Here is a 21,228-nt window from a genome sequence, read left to right on the forward strand (position 1 = left end):
ACTATGAGGGAAACCGAACCCAATGGCAGACATTCAGAAAGACATCTTCAGAGGCGCAGACGCAGGCTGACACACAGAAAGGCCACACAAAAGGGAGACAATCACGTTAAACCCAGCTAAGCACTTCTCAGAGTGACCTTTCTTTCACCGGAAACCAGATAACAACTCGGTGTCCACACTGCTCTGGACGACATGGAGGTTATTAGAATCCACCCAGCACTGCTCTCGCTGGCAACGCCGGGCTGCTTGCTCTCTCCCTTTGGGCCTCACCAGGCAGGCACGGCGATCGTTTGTCATCTGGAAAAAGAATTCTGTCCTGACGCCGACAGTCCACTGGGAGCTGGGTTTCTGTCATTGTGGATGTTTAATTCCTTTACACATTTGTTGAGTGTTTCAGATAAAGCAGGTATGGTAACAGGTGCAAGGAGTACAAAAGTGAAACAAGACATAGCCACTCTCAAGGCATGTGCGCACGCAGACACACATGCACACACATGCACCATCGCACTATATTTCACATATTTATATCATTTATTTATATCATGATTCTTAATGTAATTGGTGAGGGTACCTAATCAAGCCTGGGGGAGGAGGGATCAGGAGAAATTTTCTGGGGTAAGTGATGGCTGAGCCAAGTTTCAGTCATGAGCAGGGGTTACGTGGGCAGGTGAGGATGGGGTGGAGAGAACACTGAGGCAGAGGTTCTGTAAGGGCATAGCTTCCCAGCCCTGAAAGCTAGGATCAGCATCAGTGAGCAGTTTAGCAGACTGGTTCTGTCAGAGCACAAGGGAGTGGAGGAAATGAGACGAGAGGAGAGTAGGTCCAGACAGGGGTGCCTGGGATGCTACCTCTGGGAGTGCAGGCTTGTCTCCCAGCAAGTCTGGGAAGGGGTCACACCTGAATAGGTGGACAGACAGGCAGACTACAGCAGGGATTTAAAGGCTGCTAGACCAGAGGGACAGGCTGCAGCGGTAGCGGTAGAGGTGAGAGGTGACAGTGTCAGTAGAATTGGGAAGGTGTCTGCCATACAGACGGGGAAATGTTGAGACACATTTAGAAGGTAAAACGGTCAAGACTTGGTGATAGTTCTGGGGAACAATCAGCAGGGAGGGATGACGGGCGTGCGCCTGCAGGCTGCCACCACTGCCCGCAGTGGAGGGGCCGGCACAGACAGGCCAGAGAAGCTGAGGCTGGGGTGCCACGCTTGACACAGCTCAGGTGCGTTCCTCATTCCCGGCCTGTCTTCCAGAGCGAAAGGGGTGGATAAGTCACATTTAACTCTGGCCTCTGGTGAAGACGGCAGTGCTGTCAAGGGACAAATCCGCACGGCAGTCGCGTCCCTTGCTCCCCCAGGGCAGACACAGCTGCGGCAACCTTTTTAGTTCCTGGCAGCCACCGTATGCTTCCACACAGCGTGCTGACGGCCACGGCTGGTCCCATGGAGAGCCCCGGGAACCCAGGCTTCTCCCCGGTCTCCAGGCTTGAGACGGTTTCCCTCTTTAAAAGACATGGATGGGTCTTGGATATGTGATTTGGAGGCATCCTTGGGGTGTATTATTCGTTACCAAATTTAAATAAGCACAACCACATGGAATCTCAAGCTCTGCAGTCAGGGGGACGTATTGGCATGTTTCTGGGAGATCCCAGCTTACTGTAAGACTAAGTTCTTTTTTTTTGTTTGTTTTTTACAGGCAGAGTGGACAGTGAGAGAGAGAGACAGAGAGAAAGGTCTTCCTTTACTGTTGGTTCACCCTCCAATGGCCGCTGCGGCCGGTGCACCACGCTGATCCGAAGCCAGGAGCCAGGTGCTTCCTCCTGGTCTCCCATGTGGGTGCAGGGCCCAAGCACTTGGGCCATCCTCCACTGCATTACCGGGCCACAACAGAGAGCTGGACTGGAAGAGGGGCAACCGGGACAGAATCCGGCTCCCCGACCGGGACTAGAACCCGGTGTGCCGGCGCCGCAAGGCGGAAGATTAGCCTAGTGAGCCGCGGCGCCGGCCAAGACTAAGTTCTCTCTTTAAGAACACAGTGACAATGGAGATCAGCTTGACACCTGTCAGCTGCCTACTGTGTGACAGGCCAGGTCTTTTCTCAACAAAATTCCAGCAGGACGCAAGCCTGTTAGATGATCCTTGGCAGGTGCAGGGAGCAGGAAAACTCTCCCTGGAGGTGCAAGGTGAGCCTCACTGAGAGTCACAAGTCACAGCAGTGTACGGAAGGCAGAACTCCTACAGCAAAGAAACTCATTCAACTTAGTTTAGCCCAGTGTCGCCCACAGTTCTTCAGCCATAACTCTAGGGAATAGCCCCTGAAATTAGGATTATTTCTGTCCTCAAAACACACCGATTTTCCCAATGAGAAATGGAAGCTCTAAAGTCACACAGCCACAAAGGTGGCGAGGAAATCTAAAATCAGATTGTCCCTTGCTGGCTTCAGGGCCTGATGATTCACAGGACTGGCGACAAGACAGCAATAAACATTCATTAACGGGCGACACACTCGCTTGGCAACGGGAATCGAGGTCACCTCCGACATTCTCACTCAGCAACCCAGACAGCACGGTGGGGCACACCAGCTTCCCGGGCATTCCCCACCTAGGCTGACCCCTCACTGAGTCTTACAAAGTCTTCCAGTCTTCAAAATCCTCCTTTGCCCCCCCCCCTTTTTTTTCACTCAGTTTCCTCTTTGCTAGACCCCCAAGAGGACTTCTGCCCCTCAGCCACTGTTCACACTGTTTTTGCTGCCTGGAAAGAAACCTATTAAAACACAGGCAGAGAAGCCTATTAAAACACAGGGGGAGCCGGCGCCGCGGCTCACTAGGCTAATCCTCCGCCTTGCAGCGCTGGCACACCGGGTTCTAGTCCCGGTTGGGGCACCGGATTCTGTCCCGGTTGCCCCTCTTCCAGGCCAGCTCTCTGCTGTGGCCAGGGAGTGCAGTGGAGGATGGCCCAAGTGCTTGGGCCCTGCACCCCATGGGAGACCAGGAGAAGCACCTGGCTCCTGGCTTCGGATCAGCACAGTGCGCCGGCCGCAGCGCGCCAGCCGCAGAGGCCATTGGAGGGTGAACCAACGGTAAAGGAAGACCTTTCTCTCTGTCTCTCTCTCACTGTCCACTCTGCCTGGCCAAAAAAAAAAAAAAAAAAAAAAAAGGAAGAAGAAAGAAAAAAAAAACACACAGGGGGAGCGCTTTGGGAATCAACACCTGGCCGGGGTGGGGGAGGGTGAGGGAGGCAGGGGGACAGGGCAGAGCGTGGCGCTGGAGTCTGATTTGCAGGTACGAAGCAAGGATTGCAGATCCAGTGGGGAGCTACGCTGGCCCTTCAGTGTTGACCCAAGAAGGGAAAATGGGGCACAGCATCAACCAGTCCCCGGATAAGGGCTGCACCTGACAAGGGCACACCACCTTGGGCCGGGTAGCTTTCCTTAGGCCCAGGCAATCCTGACAAGGGTCTCACTGAGAACATTCCCAGCAGCTGAAGGAATGAGCCCTTCCTTCCCCAAGCCAGGAGAGGGAGTGTCCCGGATGTGAGCTGTCTGATAGCATCTTCTTCCATATGGCTCAGGTCATGTTCCCCCTCAGGTCCATATCATTGTCTGCCTCCTACAGGTGCCAACAGAACTTGGTCTCTGGGTGGTGGGCGCTGTTATGTTACTTTTAGCTTCAGTGTGTTTCATGAGTATGGGTTTTATATCCCCATACACACTGAAAAGCCTCCCTCCAAAAGTTTTCTATTCCCTAGTGCCCTGCACGGCTTAAGAAAGTGGCCAATAGTCACTGTGGAAGTACAAAAGAAGAAGGGATTTGAAGTCCGAGCTCCACATTTTAAAGCAAAGAACTGCTCCAGACAGATGTACAAAAATTAAACACATCATTTAATTTCTGTGAATATTCATCTCATCATTTTTAATACAAGAATAATAAAAACTCTCATTTTACCCAAGACCTAGTAGTGTTGCTGTTAGAACAATAAGACGGGAGGAGGGCAAGCAGTGCTGAGGCGTAGCAGGTTAAAGCCCTGGCCTGCAGCGTTGGCATCTCATATGGGTGCTGGTTCGAGTCCTGGCTGCTCCACTTCTGATCCAGCTCTCTCCTATGGCCTGGGAAAGCAGTAGAAGATGGCCCAAGTCCTTGGGCCCTGTACCAGTGTGGACCCGGAAGAATCCCTGCAGCTCCAGCCATTGTGGCCAATTGGGGAGTGAACCAGTGGATGGAAGACTGTCTCTCTCTCTCTCTCCCTTCTTCCCTCCCTCCTTCCCTCCCTCATTCACTCTGTAACTCTGACTTTTGAATAAATAAATAAATCTTTAAAAAAAGAGCAGTGAGACAGAGAACTGAATATACTTGGCAAACTGAAAAAACAAAAAGCAATAAGTACTAAACAGACACCTATCACAGGGAAAAAATACTAGGCCACTATGTGTGAAATTGTGTATAAATTCCTTATGCTGACAGTACTAGGAAAATCCAACATATATAAACAGAAGTGACAATTTCTTTGTTTTTATTTGAAAGCCAGAGTTAGAGAGAGAGTATGGGAGAGACAGAGGTCTCCCATCTCTTGGTTCACTCCCCAAATGGCTGCAGTGACCCAGGCTGGGCAAGGCTGAAGCCAGGAGTCAGGAGCTTCTTCTGGGTCTCCCACTTAGGTGCTGGGGCCCAAGGACTTGAGCCATCCTCCACTTTACCAGAGACATTAGCAGGGAACTGGATTGGAAGCAGAACAGCCAGGTCCAGTGCCCATAGGTGGTGCCGGCACCACAGGCCATGGCTTAACTCACTGCGCCATAGCGCCAGTCCCCCCCTACAATTAATTTTAATGAATTACACTGATTATTGATCTGGGTGATGCTGGGTTATTGGCTCACATGCACAGGGTGCTATAATGGTATGGAAAGGTGCATTTGGGCTCAGTGTGCCTGTGTTATGTGCACCGTAATAGTTCACTTTTCCCTATTTTCTCCACTGTGAAGCTGCTTGTTTATATAATACAGCCTTTGTTCTCCACATAAAACTGCCATATATGAATATTAAGTCAACCTCCATTTCTTTGTATTGTCCATTTTATTATCCAGTAAAGAGTGTGTCAGAATTTCAGTTTGGCAGCTTCAAAAGGTAAGTGCAAGATAAAACGCTGCTGAGAATTTTTTAAGTTTTAAGTAATTGGGCTGAAAGATAGCCATGCTCCTCAAATTAACCTACAGATTCAGCACAATTCTTACAGAAATTCCAGCGGGGTGGGTATTTGGCCTAGAAGTTAATATACCAATCGGGATGTCTGCGTCCCATGTAGAAGCACATGGGTTCAAGCCCTAGCTGTGTTCCTAATTCTGGCTTCCTGCTGTTATGCACTGTGGGAGGCAGCAGGTGATGTCTCAAGTAGTCAGGTCCCTGCCAGCACATGGGGGACCCAGACTGAGTCCCCAGCTCCTGGTTTCAGCTTGCGCCAGCCCTGGCTGTTGCACGCATTTGTAAAGTAAACCAATGAATGACAGCTTGCGCTCTCTCTCTCTGCTTTTCCAATAAATAAATAAATAAACAAACATTTTAAAGAAATCTAGTGGACTGTTGGGCAGAAATTGACAAACTGATCCTAAAAAGTGCACGGGAAATACAAAGGACCCAGGAAAACAAAAACAATCTTGAAAAAGGATAAAGTTGGAAAATTTACACTTTGCAATTTCAAGACTTACTATGAGACTACATTAATTATGGTAGTGTGATGCTGGCATAAGGGTGGACATGAAGATCAATGGAGCTGACAGTCGAGAAATAAACTTACATTTATAGCCTATTGATTTTTGACAAAGGTGTCAAGGTAATTCAATGGGGAGAGGAGAGTCTTCTAAACAGATGGTATAGGAACAGCTGGATGTCTGCATGCAGAGAAATGAATTTCAATACCTCGTACCAAAAAAGAAAAGAACTCAAAATGAATCATATACCTAATGTAGAGGCTAACACTATAAAACTTACAGAAGAACACAGGTTTTTGTGATCTTGGGTTACAGAAAAGTTCTGGACCCCAAAAGCACGATTCATGAAAGAAAAAAAAACTGAAAAAAATGTACTTCCTCAAAACTAAAAACGTCCATGCTTAAAAAAGTTTAAAAAAATGCAAAGTAAACCAAAGGTATATTTTCCAGAAGAAAATCAACATAAGTTTGTTCCTGGTCAAGGATTTGTACCCCGACATAGTTATAAGATCTCTTCCAAATCAACAATCAGACATACTGCCCAGTTTAATACGGGCAACAGTCGAGCAGACACTTTCACAAAGAAGAAACCTGAATAGCACATGAAGAGATGTTCAGTGGCCAGTGCTGTGACACAGAGTTCAGCCACCAGCAGTGACACTGGCCTCCCATATGAGACCTGGCTGTTCCACTTTTGATCCAGCTCCCTGCTAACAGTCTGGGAAAGCAGCAAAAGACAGTCCAAGTGCGTAGGCCCCTGCCACTCACATGGGAGACCTGGAGGGAGTTCCATGCTCCTGGCTTCAGCCTGGCCCACACCTGGCTGTTGTGGCCATTTGGGGAGTGAACCACCAATGGAAGATTGATATCTCTCTCTATCTCCCCAACCCTCTCTCTTCCCCGCTTCGCCTTCCCTCTCATCCTTCCCCATTCTCCCCCCTCCCTTTGTTACTCTGCCTTTCAAATAAATAAATGAATCTTAAAAGAAAAAGATTTCAACATTATTAGTCAGAAAGCAAGTGAAAATTAAAGCTACAAGGAGATGCCACTTCATGCCCACTAGAAAAAGTATAAACAAAAAGACAAAATAATCATGGCTGAAGGTATGGAAAAACTAAACCCTCATACTTTGCTGGTGGGAATGTAAGATGGTATAGCTAGTTTGCAAGACAGTTGGACATTTTCTTAATAAACTGAACAGAAAATTACCGAATGTCCCTGTAATTCCCCTCCTCTGTAACTACTCAAGAGAAATGAAAACATTTGCCTGTAAAAAGATTTGCGTGCAATCACAGCAGCCTTACTTATAACATCCACAAAACCGCAAACCACCCACACTCAACAACCAGTAAGTGAATAGACAAAATGTGGTGCAGCCATGCAATGGAGTAATATGGAACAAACTCCTGAGATAACAGTAAAGACAAAAGGCTAAGTGAAAGAAGTCAGATGTAGGGGCTGGCGCTGTGGCTCACTTGATTAATCCTCCGCCTGTGGCGCTGGCATCCCATATGGGTGCCAGGTTCTAGTCCCGGTTGCTCCTCTTCCAGGCCAGCTCTCTGCTGTGGCCCGGGAGGGCAATGGAGGATGGCCCAGGTGCTTGGGCCCTGCACCCACATGGGAGACCAGGAGAAGCACCTGGCTCCTGGCTTTGGATCAGCTCAGCACCCGCCATAGTGGCCATTTTGGGTGGTGAACCAATGGAAGGAAGACCTTTCTCTCTGTCTCTCTCTCACTGTCTGTAACTCTACCTGTCAAATAATTTTTTTAAAAAATTAAAAAAAAAAACACATGAGCGTGATGGCTATAAAAGTGGGTTAAGGGGGCAGCTCTGCAGCCCAGCGGGTAAAGCCACCACCTCCAATGCCAGCATAGCGTAAAAAAAAAAAAAAAAAAAAAAGAAGTCAGATGTAAACAATTACATATTCTATGACTCCAGTGATAGGTCGAGTATCCCTTATCCAAAATGCTTGGGACCATAGTAACTGTTTCAGATTTCTAAACTTTTGGAGCTTGGGGTATTTGCACAGACATTATTGACAAAGCAGCCATCATCTAAAACTCGGAAATGCTTTAAAAATCTCAAACCTTTAGAGTGTCATGTCACCATCCCCAAAGCTTCAGATTTTGTATTTGGGGTTAGGAATGATCAGTCTGCACATGAGATGTGCAGAAAACACAAATGTATGGGCAGAAAGCAATCAGTGGTTGCCTGAGGCTGGGAGCGGGCAGGCAATGAGAATTTGTCGCCGATGGGTAGCAGGGATACTTTTGGGGAATAAAATGTTCTAGTGTTTGTAAAACCCTGCAAATGTACCACAAATCACTGAATTGCATACTTAAGACAAGTAACATTTGGTACACAAATAATATCTCAGTAAAGCTGTTAAGAAATTAGAAAGCTTGAGTTAGTCATTTGGGATTCCCACATTTCATGTTAGAGTGGCTGGGTTCAAGGCCCGTTTCTACTCCTGATTCCAGGTTCCTGCTAATGGGTACTCTGGTAGGCAGCAGGTTATGGCTCAAACAGTTAGGTCCCTGCCACCCACATAAAGACCTGGATTCCATCCCCAGCCCCAGTTGTTGCAGACATTCAGGCAGTAAACCAGCAGATGGGGGCAAATTCTCTCTCCTACCCTTCTCCCTTCCCTCTATTGGTTTCTCTTATCTCTAAAAAAAGAAAACAATGAACATATTATCTTCATGTAATAAGAGTCTACAGGCAGCCAAGTCCAGGGCAGTGTGTGTGTGTGTGTGTGTGTGTATCTGCAGTCATAACAGTCCCAGGCTTCTATCTTTGTCTCAGCTATCCCTAGCATAGGTACTTGCCCTCATGGTCACATGTCAACCTCCTTCATGGCCAGAAGAGGAAAAAGAGAAGAGGGTGAAAAAGACATTGGCCACTGCTACTTGGCTTTCTTGCTAAGACCAAGTGTACCTGTTGCTCCATGCAGTGTAATATCAGATATATCCTGTCTCTGAGAACAGTATTTTAAATGGCTTTTTGAAGCAGGGAGATGGAATAGGGATCTCTATCCATTTCACACATCAACCTGGCATTGCAGTGCCTCTGTTAATGGTGTGCTCCCTCTGTGGAATTAAAATATATATATATGAAAGCTGGTTGTGGCCCGCGCCATGGCTCACTAGGCTAATCCTCTGCCTGCGGCACTGGCACACCGGGTTCTAGTCTCGGTTGGGGCGCCGGATTCTGTCCCGGTTGCTCCTCTTCCAGGCCAGCTCTCTGCTGTGGCCCGGGAAGGCAGTGGAGGATGGCCCAAGTGCTTGGGCCCTGCACCCCATGGGAGACCAGGAGAAGCACTTGGCTCCCGGCTTCGGATTGGCATAGCGTGCTGGCCGTAGCGGCCATTTGGGGGGTGAACCAATGGAAGGAAGACCTTTCTCTCTGTCTCTCTCTCTCACTGTCTAACTCTGCCGGGGAGGGGAGGGGAGGGGAGGGGAGGCGAGGCGAGGCGAGGCGAGGCGAGGGGAGGGGAGGGGAGGCGAGGCGAGGCGAGGCGAGGCGAGGCGAGGGGAGGGGAGGGAAGGGGAGGGGAGGAAAGCTGGTTGCAGGTAGGCAGGCTGCAGGAGCACTGGGTCATCCATTACTATCCCATCACTGGTCTGACAGTGCGACTGAGCCAATATGGAGCCTCTTCCATCACTTCCTCCTTGAAGCACCAATACTGCTCATAACAGGTGATGTGGTTCACACTGACAACTGTGCTCGGCTGGCAACTTTTAAGTGGCTTACAACTTTAGTAGTTTTTTTTTAATCTCCATTAAACAACGACTGAAATAATAAAATAATAAAATCTTGATTTATGCAGGAAAGCTACCTATCTCAAAAGAGGACTCCAAAGTCAAACTATAAAATTTGTTTATTGAATAAAACAAATATTTATTCTTTACAAAATACCAAAATTGTAACAATGATAATCTTGATAATGAACAGCATTTAGTTTACTTAAGTGAGAGAAAACATCAGGTTGGCAAAACTGACACAATACTTTAGGACACAATGTCACAGTTTGGTTTTTTTCTAGTCATTGTTTTTTTCTAGTCACTCTGTGTAGTAGCCAGCTTTTTGCAACTATAACAAATTACTGGAGGAGGAAGGCTGCCTTCAGAAAGGAAAGAGGATTCTTTTGACTCATGGTCCTAGCGTCCACAATCCAAGACTGAGGGCCTCTCGGGTTCACCCAGTGACGGCTTTCTTGCTGGTGGAGTCCTGATGTGGCCCAGTCTATCACGCGGCAAGTGACAGGGCACGCACTTGTCTATGTGATCTCTTTCTCTCTTTATAAAGTCACCAGGATTCAAACTACGAGGGCTCTATGCTAACAAGCCAAGTCAAGCCAAGCCAAGCCAAGCCAATCCCTTCTCAAAGGCTTTCCCGCTCACATAACTGGGTTACATTTCTACCTTCTTGGTACAATTAGCATATGACTGGGGACTATATTAGTTCATGAGTTCAGGGGCAGACGCAGGAAATTCAAGCCACACCATTCTATCAGTCATTTCCTCCATGCCCACCTGGTCGCTGTGTTGCTTCCTTGCTGGTTTTTCTCCTTTCTGAGAAGGGGAGGAGGAAGAAGGTTTGTCTGTCTGCCAAACCCCAGCAGCTGTCGTCTCTTCCACAGCTGGGGCTGCCGCAGTTACCCACAACTCACCCTCAGACTCCAGACGAGAAACCCTATCTGTCCTCTGGTGCCCTGCAGGGCTAATGCAGCTCCTGTCTGCTCCTGGACTGATGCAAATTTCCTACCAGCCCGAGAGCTGCCACATCACACGCTCCAATCAGTAGTCAACTGAAAGCAAAACAAAACGAAAACTTTATTCTCTCGAGAGTCATTCTATGTGATAATGACCATGTCCCTGCCTTTTCTCTCTACCCCAACCCAAGTCACAAAGCACATGAAAAGCCCTGTTTGTTACTACAATGGCACAGTCCAAAGAAGGGCCCTTCTAGCTTAGCTCAAGGTAGAGCTCCAAGTAGCAATGCCCGTTGATCTTGTTAAAGCAGAAAGCCCTGCACAATGAGTGCTTTCTCTGCCATCTGACCAGACTGTGGTTATTGCACTATATCAAAACAGCTGCTGACATGTGCATTGCAGGCTGCTGGAACAGTTTCATATTTGTATAACATGCACTTTCAAAACAATTGATTTGCTGAGTTTTCTTATTGCGAATACAACCAGGCTGATGGACCTGATACTTATAAGTGAAAGCAGTGGCTGGGGAAGGGGAAAGGCGAGCTGAGCAGCAGCTGGGCTCTTACGCAAGTGCTCACTAAGCGTGGAGGAGTTGGGTGCTTAGCACCCAGGCTCCACCCTCTGAGAGCACACCTCCATCTGGGGAGGAAGACGCACCTGGATGACTAGTTACAGGTGGGACAAGGGCTACAGAGAGTACTGTTGGACGCTGGTCAGCAAAGGCACAGGAAGCCTGCATACGTGATCTTCAAGGGACTTGGAGAGACTTCAAATTAAAGTCATTTAAAAAAAATTTTTATTCATTTACTTACTTATTTGAAAGGCAGAGAGTATGGGCGCAGGGACAGAGATCTCCCACCTGCTGATTCAGTCCCCAAATGCCTGCAACATTCAGGGCTTGGCCAAGTTGAAGCCAGGAGCTAATCCGGGTCTCCCACGTGAGGGGCAGGAACCCAAATACTCAGGCCATCAATACTGTCTCCAATGTGTACATTACCAGGAAGCTGGATTACGGAGCAAAGCTGGCACTCAAATGTCCTAAGCAGTGTCTTAACCGCTGTACCTTTGCCCACCTCTATACTCATTAATTTTTTTTAATATTTTATTTATTTATTTGACAGGTAGAGTTACAGAAAATGAGAGGGAGAGACAGAGAGAAAGGTCTTCCTTCCGTTGGTTAACTCTCCAAATGGCTGCAATAGACTGGAGCTGCACCGATCTCAAGCCAGGAGCCAGGAGCTTCTTCCTAGTCTCTCACGTGGGTACAGGGGCCCAAAGACTTGGGCCATCTTTTACTGCTTTCCCAGGCCATAGCAGAGAGCTGGATTGGAAGAGGAGCAGCCAGGACTAGAACCGGCGCCCACATGGGATTCCAGCGCTGCAAGTGGAGGATTAACCTACTGTGCCATGGCACCAGCCCCTATTTTTTTTTTTAATATTTATTTTTAAATTATTTATTTGAAAGGCAGAGTTACAGAGAGAAGGAGAGATGGAGAGAGATCTTCCATCTGATGGTTCATTCCCCAAATGGCTGAAGCTAGGGGCCTGCAACTCCTTTGTGGTCTCCCATGTGGGGTTCTAGAGGCCCAAGCACGAGCAGCCAGGACTTGAATTGGCACCCATATGGGATGCCGGAGTCTCAGGTGGCAGCTTAATGCACTGTGCTGCAACACCAGCACCAACTCATTTATTCTTTTTTTTTTTTTTTTTGACAGGCAGAGTGGACAGTGAGAGAGAGAGAGAGAGACAGAGAGAAAGGTCTTCCTTTTGCCATTGGTTCACCCTCCAATGGCCACCGCAGCCAGCGCATCGCGCTGATCCAAAGCCAGGAGCCAGGTGCTTTTCCTGGTCTCCCAGGCGGGTGCAGGGCCCAAGCACTTGGGCCATCCTCCACTGCCTTCCCGGGCCATAGCAGAGAGCTGGACTGGAAGAGGGGCAACTGAATCCGGTGCCCCGACCGGGACTAGAACCCGGTGTGCCGGCACCGCAAGGCGGAGAATTAGCCTATTGAGCCATGGCGCAGGCCAACCAACTCATTTATTCTTTAAAGCAATTCCAGATGTTCTATTTTGCACACCTCATTGCATGTGAAGGTGACACAGCTATTGGAATCCCCATGTGAGAGCAGTTAAACCCAAGCCTTGAGATTGTAGATCTAATGCTTTGCTCAGACACTAGGGGTCAGCAGCCTTCCAAGAGTAATGAGCGAAGCTAAGTCCAGCTCCTGGGAGCTGCCGGGGGTGGGTAGGGGCTGACCCTCAGGGCAGGCAAAGCTTCATAGGGACTGAAGTTGCTCTCCCAACCCCACTCTCCTTTAGTAGCAACCTGGACTTCTTTATTTAGAGACAGACCCTCGACCCTTGCAAAGCCCAGGTGTTTCTGGGAATGCTGGGCTGGCTGTGGGCTTGTGGTGCAGCCCAGGTTATTTTGTATTAACCTACCTCCCGGCTTCACAGACTAGCTCAGGGATAACCATAAGACCTTCTCTGAGCTAATGAGACCAGGGCAAATTTTCTAAAGATGACTGGAAAACTAGTTTCCTGGCTCTTCTGAAAGACGTCCTGGAAGTGGCCTTTTCTCCTCTCTGCCTGGGGGGGAGGAAGAAATGTGAAGCCATGGTGATGAGGAGTTGTCTAGAAACCCACCAGATATGTGGGGCGGGGAGGGGGACAGCTATAAAATGAAGCTGACTGCAAAAACAGGGCAGAGAGGTTCAAACACAAAAGTCAGAGTGCACTTGGTGAAGTCCTACTGTGCCAATGAAATAAATAAACATCATAGCCTTTTCCAACCAGATTTTCCAGCTGTGGGAGCCAACGAACTTCAGTGGGAAGCGAGGCTGGGTTTGGCTCTCTGCGACCTGGACCTGAAGACACCCTAAGTGACACAAGAGGGGCCAAAGGTGGCAACTACAATCAAGCTCTGGAAAATGTGGATCCAAGCGGCCCACAACCTACCCTTGTGGTGTGTGGTGCCAGCTCACTCTGCAGACACCCAAGCTCTCCAGCAGGTAAGGAGCTCTGGACCCCCAACACTTGCCCTGGGAAGAGAAACAGGATGAAGAGGGCACTGAATACTTAAGGCCATGAAGCCCTTCCTAAGAACCGGTTCCACTTTTTGGCCGTGCCCTCAGTGGTGCAGCTATAATTTAAGGAAGACATTGGTTGCAACTGTATTCCCCTCCCCTGGATGGATCAGGAGGCTCCCTGTCCCAGGCCTTTGAAAGCAGTGACCGGCACAGAACAGGCCTCCAGCTCTAGCTCTTTACAACTCACCTCCCTTACCAGCTCAGCTCTAAAGGGTTTCCAAATCCGCTCAGATCTAAAGCAGGGAGATTTCCTATGGCTCCTTGTAATGGGGCTTTACCTATAACTCAGGAAACAATCGGTGATAGCGTCAAGGGAGCCCCGGCAGAGTGATCCCTCTGTCGACGTTGCGTTCTGCATGTGAATGTTCAGCCAACTGCAGTTCAAAAATATTCAAAAAATATATTGCATCTGCATTGAGCATGTACAGTTTTTTCTTTGTCATTATTTCCTAAACAATACAATATAGCAACTGTTGACACAGATTTACATTGTGTTAGATAGCAGAAATAATCTAGACATGATTTAAAGTATATCGGAGGGGGACCAGTGCTGTGGCATAGTAGGCTAAACCTCCGCCTGTGACGCCGGCATCCCATATGGGCACTGGTTCATGTCCCAGCAGTTCCTCTTCCGATCTACCTCTCTTCTTATGGCCTAGGAAAGCAGTAGAAGATGGCCCAAGTGCTCGGGCTTCTGTACCCATGTGGAAGGCCTGGAAGAAGTTCCTGGCCCCTGGCTTAAGATCGGCCCAGCTCCGGCCACTGCAGCAATTTGGGGCGTGATCCAAGGGATGGAAGAACTTTCTGTCTCTCCCTCTGTCTGTCTGGAACTCTAGCTCTCAAATAAATACATAAAAAATCTTTAAAAAAAGTATATGGGAGGATTGTATAGGTAATATGCAAATGCTATGCCATTGAAATTTAAACTTTTTTTTCAACTTTTATTTAATAAATAGAAATTTCCAAAGTACAATTTTTGGATTATAGCTGCTTTTCCCCCTATAACCTCCTTCCCACCTGCAACCATCCCATCTCCCACTCCCTCTCCCATCCCATTCTTCATCAAGATTCATTTTCAATTATCTTTATATACAGAAGATCAACTTACTATACTAAGTAAAGATTTCAACAGACTTCACCCACACAGACACACAAAGTACAGAGTACTGTTTGGGTAGTAGTTTTACTGTTAATTTGCATAGTAAAACACATTAAGGACAGAGGTCCTACATGGGGAGTAAGTACACAGTGACTCCCGTTGTTGATTTTTTTTTTTTTTTTTTGACAGGCAAAGTTAGACAGTGAGAGAGAGAGAGACAGACAGAAAGGTCTTCCTTCCATTGGTTCACCCCACAAATGGCCACTACAGCCAGCGCGCTGTGCCAATCCAAAGCCAGGAGCCAGGTGCTTCCTCCTGAACTCCCATGCGGGTGCAGGGTCCAAGGACCTAGGCCATCCTCCACTGCCTTCCCGGGCCACAGCAGAGAGCTGGCCTGGAAGAGGAGCAACCGGAACAGAATCTGGCACCCCAACTGGGACTAGAACCCGGGGTGCCGGCAACGCAGGTGGAGGATTAGCCTAGTGAGCCACGGCGCCAGCCTCCCGTTGTTGATTTAACCATTGACACTCTTATTTATGGTGTCAGTAATCACCCCAGACTCTTGTCATGAGCTGCCAAGGCCATGGAAGCCTTTTGAGTTCACCGACTCTGATCATATTTAGACAAGGTCATAGTCAAAGTGGAAGTTCTCTCCTCCCTTCAGAGAAAGGTCCCTCCTTCTTTGATGGCCCATTCTTTCCGCTGGGATCTCACTCACGGAGATCTTTCTAAATGACAAACTTGAGCATCCATGGATGTTCGTATCCAACAGCAGGGGTTCCTGGAATCAATCCTCCTCAGACACCAAGGAATGCCTGCAAAACTCTAAGTACCAGGAAAAGTCAACTCTCCAATTTCTTTAGGTTATTACACAAAAAGAAACACAAAACAGATCCTTGCATTTTTTTAAGGTACAAGGCTATGGTGATAAAGAATACGGATTTTAGAGACCATGAGACCCAAGTCTAAATCTTGGCAAAGTTCCGTGAATTCATCCCTGAATTTCTACATCTATACAATGGGAGTGGACAAAGCTTCATTTCAGGTTGTGTCATGGCACACATAAGGGGGTTGGCATTCAAAAAAAAGTTGCTAGGATTATTGCTTCCATGCTCCTTGAGAGGAAGTGGCACTGTGGCCAAAGACAGCTGAGGAGCCACCAGCTCCCTACACATCCCCCATGTGCTCAGTTATTGATTTCCCAGGCATGACAAGATTCCCAGGGCGTACGTTGATGAAAGGCCGCAAGCATGTTGACATTTATGTCTGTTCTGCGGGATCTGCATGGCTGTGAGGGAGCTTAGACTTCCGTATGGAAGTCCTAAGTTGCTGAAAGTAATTGCAGGTCTGGAGTAGCAATTTATGAAAGATCTCATTCCACAGGCAGATCTTATTTGTAGCAAAGCAACGTGCAAAGCAGCAAATATAAAGGTTGATGGCTGTCTTTGTTTTTCTTTGCAAAGATGTGGGCTCCTATGGATTTTTATCATTCACTCAAAATCAGGTGTTCAGAGGAAGAGTTGAGGACCTACACCTAGGTGTGTGTTTCAGGACTTCTGTCCTAGACAAAGGACACACAGGGTACACTGGAACAGAAGCCGTCTCTGCACACCGCGGGGGTAACTCCTTTTCTTTCTTTCTACTGCAGTCTTTACCAGTTTCCCCCAGTGTCTGTCTTGCCCTTCTCCCCTACTGATAGAACCCCATCCCCACCCCGGACACACTCACACACTCACACACACACACACACACACACATCCCTTTCGGTTGGGCTCTGGATACCTAGGATAATACTAAGCTTCTCTTACAACCACACAAGTGACTAACTTCTGACTAACCGTGTCTAAGCAGAGATGTCACAGGTGACTCCCATGGGTGTGGTAAAGGGAGTGGGGATGTGCTCTGGTCCTTCCTTTTCTCCTCCCTACAGGCTGAATCCTAACATGAGAGCAGCTGGCGCCATGAGGCAGAAAGCCGTGAACTAAGGATAAGAAGACAAAATAAAAACCAAAGACCAGCAACTTCAACCATCTTGAAACTGCCTCAAATCCCTGCCGTCCACTCCACATTTCTTTAATAACATGCATGATAAATGAAACGCTTTCTTGTCTGAATCATTAGCATTTGGGTTTTCTGTCATTCCCGGCAAAACTGAATCTGAATAGGTACATTGCTATACCCATCGTTTATGTTTTCTCCATTCTCTGTGACATCAGCACTGCAGTGTCTGTAACATGACAAGCCACTTACAAAAGGGGCATGGATTCATCAGTCATTCCCAGCATACTCCCCAAATCCCACTCCCATCCTACAGAATGAATTCCACTCGCAGTGCCGCATCAGAAAGGTCACCTTTCAAACACGGACAGGAAGAGATTTTTTTTAACCAGGCACAAAACTCCTTTGTTTATTTTTATAGAAAACTCTATCTATCTTAGAGGACTGCTTTCTCTTTCCTTAGCTGGCAGTTTTAGGAAACTAAGAATATTCTCTCTTGTTGCAAGTGACACAAATCTCTCATATGCCAACTCTCATCTGAAAGGAAGACACTTATAACTTGCAAGCATCAATGAGATGCAGTGTACTATAGAGGAAAGCCAGGACCTTAACAGTCAGACTTATAAACACTTTTGAAAAAGCCTCATTTTGAAAGTTAGAGAGAGAGAGAGAGAGAGAGAGAGAGAGAGAGAGAGAGAGAGAATCTTCCTAGTTCAATCCCCAGATAGCTAGAATGGCCAGCACTGGGCCAGGCTAAAGGGATGAGGTAGGAGCTGCACCTGGGTTTCCCATGTGGGTGGCAGAGGCCCAAACACTAGGGCCATCTTTTGCTGCTTTTCCCAGGCCATTAGCAGGGAACTGGATGAGCACTGGAGCAGCCGGGACATGAACTGGCACTCATATGGGATGCTGGCATCACAGACAGTGGCTTAACCTGCTACACCAGAAGGCTGCCGGCCCCCACCCCCAGCCTGTGCCCAGAGAATCCCAGTATTTTTTATTTTGCCATTTACTTGTAATGTGACCCTCAGAAGTCACTTAACCCTGTAGCATTTCAAGTTTCTTCATCTATAAAAGAAAACTTTATACAGCAGTTGCCCAAAATAAAATAAATAAATGAACTAACGTGCATTGCTCCCAGCATAGAACAGGTTCTTAGGTATCCTAACAACAAAAAAGTTGTCTTTGCACATTTAAAAAGATTTTCATGTATTAATTGAGAGAGAGAGAGAAAGATAGAAGAGAGAGAGAAAGAAATTCCCATCTTCTCAAATGCTTGCAACAGCCAGGGCTGGGGAGGGGGGGGACTGGACTGGGAACTCAATCCAGGACCCCCAGGTGGGTGACAGGAACTCTGTTACTTGACCCATCACTGCTGCCCCCACAGTGTGTGCACTAGCAGAAAGCAGGAACCAGGAGCTGGAGCCAGAAACTGAACCCAGGTCCTCTGATGTGGGACAGACACATCATAATTGCTCTGTTAAACTCCCATCCTTGTACTTTTGTTGGATTTCAGGTTGGCAGAACTCATTTTAATAAGTTTTTGTCTCTAAAACTTACAAATAGTCATAGTGACTTTCATGACTTAAGACTTAGCATCTTCAACTGCTCATCAGGCTCATGACAATAACAGTGGGAGGCCGGTGCCACAGCTCAATAGGCTAATCCTCCGCCTAGCGGCACTGGCACACCAGGTTCTAGTCCCAGTCGGGGCGCCGGATTCTGTCCCGGTTGCCCCTCTTCCAGGCCAGCTCTCTGCTGTGGCCCGGGAGTGCAGTGGAGGATGGCCCAAGTGCTTGGGCCCTGCACCCCATGGGAGACCAGGAGAAGCACCTGGCTCCTGCCTTCGGATCAGTGTGGTGCACCAGCCGCAGCAGCCATTGGAGGGTGAACCAACGGCAAAGAAAGACCTTTCTCTCTGTCTGTCTCTCTCACTGTCCACTCTGCCTGTCAAAAAAAAAAAAAAAAAAAAATAACAGTGGGATCACGGATAGCGATGATAGCAATTACAACTGTGGTGCACTGCATGATTATCAGTGTCAGACATTGCACCAAATCCTTTATTATCATTACTTTATTAAAACCTGTTTTTCTACATTCTCAAGATTTTTTAAGCTATAACTAAAAACAAGAAAGTGATTTTAAGGAGGTATGTGTCAAAGAAATTTATAAAATTATGATATATAACAAATATAGAATTATTATTGACTGGATAGATAAGTTGAAAAAATACCCTAATTTTTAGGAAGCAAAACTTCTTAATCATAAGAGATTTTAAAAATTACTCCTTTTAAAAACGTGTGTTAAATTTTAAACGTAACCAAAAACTCTATGATGCCAAAACAGAGGCACATATTTATGAAACTGCTCCCTAAAGAAGTGATAATATGTCTTTACATACTGGTTTTCCTTCTTATCTACCTTACACAGAATGGAGTATTTGACTCAGGGAAAAACAAGTTTCTGAAAATACCTAAGAAAAATATATGACACACTCCTAGGTAGCTGATTTGCAGGTTTACTTATAAGTAAATGTTTATGTTCCAGAACATGCATTTGTAAGCTGAATGGAATTCAAAGTTTTCCCCCTCATATAAACAACTGTTATCACCCCCAACGGAAAATTCATCCTCATCTACAACCCTTATGTATATGCTCATTGTTTAATATCACCTTAAAAATATCACTATAGATGCTTATTTTTTAAGATGCCTTTTCAATAAATGCAAGAAAATGTTGGCCAATTTTGAGTCACTCTCATTAGAAGGAATAAGGGACTAGTCGATGGCCATACCGCCCTGAATGCGCCCAATCTCGTCTGACCTCGGAAGCTAAGCAGGGTCGGCCTGGTTAGTACTTGGATGGGAGAAGGAACTAGGGCCTAAAGAACCCAGGAAGGGGGAGCACAAAGGGAAGGGAAGCAGATGCCAGAGCAGAGACTTCTCGCAGGACAATCTTGAAAGTGATCAGGGGAGGCGGGTGCCGTGGCTCACTAGGCTAATCCTTTGCCTGCGGTGCCAGCACCCGGGTTCTAGTCCCAGTTGGGGCGCTGGTTCTGTCCCGGTTGCTCCTCTTCCAGTTCAGCTCTCTGTTGTGGCCCGGGAAGGCAGTGGAGGATGGCCCAAGTCCTTGGGCCCTGCGCCCGCATGGGAGACCAGGAGGAAGCACCTGGCTCCTGGCTTCGGATTGGCGCAGCGCGGCAGCCACAGCATGCCGGCCGTAGCGCCCATTTGGGGGGTGAACCAATGGAAAAGGAACACCTTTCTCTCTCTTTCTCTCTCTCTCTCTCTCTCTCTCTGTCTAACTCTGGCAGTCCAAAAAAAAAAAAAAAAAAAAAGTGATCAGGGAGAATCTACTTCACAGATGATTAAAAACTACAGATTTTTTGAAATGGACTCAGTTGTCAAGATTTTAAAATAGCAATTTCTGGAGCTGGCACTGTGGCACAGCAGATGAAAGCCCCAGCTTGCAGTGCAGGCATCACATATGGGTGCCAGTTTGAATCCTGGCTGCTCCACTTCCCATCCAGCTCCCTGCTAACATGCCTGAGAAAGCAATGGAGATGGCCCAAGTCCTTGGGCCCCTGCAACTATGTGGGAGACCCAGAAGCTCCTGGCTCCTGGCTTAAGACCAGCTCAGCAACAGCCATTGCAGCCATCTGGGGAGTGAACTAGCAGATTGAAGACCTCTCTCTCTTTCTGTATCTCTCTCTCTCTCGGTAATTCTTTCAAATAAATAAACAGCAATTTTCACAGAAAAGTCCAGTGTTTTCAGCACTGCACAAACAGCTGCTCATGCACAGTGCCACCCGGTGCCCTCAGACAGAGTCCACTCTGCTTTCTGCTGTTGGGGCATCCTTATTTTTTTTAACTTTAATAAATATAAATTTCCAAAGTACAGCTTATGGATTACAATGGCTTCCCCCCCCCATAGCTTCCCTCCCACCCGCAACCCTCCCGTCTCCCGCTCCCTCTCCCATTCCATTCACATCAAGATTCATTTTTAATTATCTTTATATACAGAAGATCAATTTAGCATATATTAAGTAAAGATTTCAACAGTTTGCACCCACACAGAAACACAAAGTGTAAAATACTGTTTGAGTACTAGTTATAGCATTAAATCACAATGTACAGCACATTAAGGACAAAGATCCCACATGAGGAGTAAGTGCACAGTGACTCCTGTTGTTGACTTAACAATTTGACACTCTTGTTTACGGCGTCAGTAATTACCCTAGGCTCTTGTCATCAGTTTCCAAGGCTATGGAAGCCTTTTGAGTTCGCCGACTCCAATCTTTTTTTTTTTTTTTTTGACAGGCAGAGTGGACAGTGAGAGAGAGAGAGACAGAGAGAAAGGTCTTCCTTTTGCCGTTGGTTCACCCTCCAATGGCCACCACGGCCGGCGCACTGTGGCCTGCACATCACACTGATCCAAAGCCAGGAACCAGGTGCTTCTCCTGGTCTCCCATGCGGGTGCAGGGCCCAAGCACTTGGGCCATCCTCTACTGCACTCCCTGGCCACAGCAGAGAGCTGGCCTGGAAGAGGGGCAACCGGGACAGAATTCGGCGCCCCGACTGGGACTAGAACCCGGTGTGCTGGCGCCGCAAGGAAGATTATTAGCCTATTGAG

At 47.4% G+C, this 21,228-nt stretch overlaps 1 protein-coding gene and 1 non-coding gene across 6 annotated transcripts in view; one reads left to right on the forward strand and one right to left on the reverse strand.

Annotated features, from left to right (window-relative positions):
* Nucleotides 1-21,228, reverse strand: part of SCHIP1 (schwannomin interacting protein 1) — a 175,923-nt gene that overhangs the window by 81,865 nt on the left and 72,830 nt on the right. The gene's annotated exons all lie outside the window — the stretch shown is intronic.
* LOC127483009 (U2 spliceosomal RNA) lies at nt 8,599-8,786 on the forward strand. Its single transcript, XR_007909000.2, has one exon. It is a non-coding gene; the product is annotated as a U2 spliceosomal RNA (small nuclear RNA).

Source organism: Oryctolagus cuniculus, chromosome 4 (assembly GCF_964237555.1).
Source record: "Oryctolagus cuniculus chromosome 4, mOryCun1.1, whole genome shotgun sequence".
Classification (NCBI taxonomy): domain Eukaryota; kingdom Metazoa; phylum Chordata; class Mammalia; order Lagomorpha; family Leporidae; genus Oryctolagus; species Oryctolagus cuniculus.